Below are 1,446 nucleotides of genomic sequence, written 5' to 3'. Positions count from 1 at the left end.
TTATCTTATCTTTATGCGGCCTGAATTTTGTAGTAAGATATGTATGAACAAAGGGGACTGTCCATGCCTAATGAATTCTAAATGCGCTTTAACCTATGTATCAATTGATTATCTATTGTAAAGGATATTGTAGTGTAGTTCCTATATTCCCAATAGGCTCTGCGCATTGGAATAATATATCCTGTAGTTTAGACGTAGGACTGAGGTCGACTAGGTCTCTACCGAATATATTAAACTTAATTGTGAGTGCCAGCTAGCTCAGAGGTCACTAGAAACTTTCTCGAATTCACAAGAAGGGATTAGTTTCTGACAACCGCATAAACATGACAACTTTGTTTCCCAAGAATAAGAAATCAATATCTAGAGTCGCGGAAACAATAGATAGCTATTTTACTCAGTCAATCGTGCATGCTTCGTTTCACCAGAGGTGCTGAGAAATAGAGAGACGGGCGTTTTCAATAAAAAGTATTTATTGAACAGTCTTCTTTCTCAAGCATAAGAAATGTACTGCTACAATCGTAATACTGGTTATAAAGTACAATGCGTACAGTACGAAGAGTATTATAAAATAATACTGTAAAAGTATGATATGGTTTCTAAGCCATAAAATACCTAAAATACATACAGTGATAAATAATGACTAAAAGTACTCAAGTGGCGCTTCTAAAATACGCCTACCCCGGTGTACCTAACCTAAGTCTTGTTAGATAAACATGAGAGGGAGCTTCCCCAAAGGATAGAACATCATACAGTAAGAATCAACCAAGAACACCCACAGAAAGGCTGAAATATTTTAGAAAAATTATTTTAAGTTGATCATTTGTGATAAAATTATTCAGACCATAATTAATCAAGGTCAGCTTCAGATATACAAAAATTCTTTAGATATCTAAAGAATTTTTGTATATCTGAAGCTGACCTTGATTAATTATGGTTCTTGGTTGATTCTTACTGTATGATGTTCTATCCTTTGGGGAAGCTCCCTCTCATGTTTATCTAGTAATTCTTCCCTGGTGGGTTGCTCCCCTTGCCTGTGGCTCTTTAGGTTTACAGGGTCCCTCTTTCGTATATTTTGCCTAACCTAAGTCTTGTACAAGGGAAGAAGTAAGTGAGGTGTAGCTTAAGTTTAGTATTCTTTGCCAAGAATCTATTCCAAGAATTCTCTAAGGGTCTAATCAGCTCCGTACCTTGCTTTTAGAATGAATGAGGTCTTGTATCTCTCTCTCAGGACGCAATTTCCCAGCAACCCGCAAGGGTAGCCTGGAAACACTGGAGCTGGGTTTCTCGGCAGGAGAAAGTACAGCGTCTCTCAGTGCGTCAGCTAGAGGGTCGGCTTCCTTCGGCACTTGCTGCAGCAGGGCGAGTCGGGCAAGTAGATAGTCGGACTGCTCCAAACCACCGTGTGTTTGTCTGGGCAAATGTAGGCATATTTATACCTTGAAGGTG

Source organism: Lissotriton helveticus, chromosome 7, assembly GCF_964261635.1.
Source record: "Lissotriton helveticus chromosome 7, aLisHel1.1, whole genome shotgun sequence".
Taxonomy (NCBI): Eukaryota; Metazoa; Chordata; class Amphibia; order Caudata; family Salamandridae; genus Lissotriton; species Lissotriton helveticus.
This window is presented reverse-complemented; position numbering follows the sequence as displayed.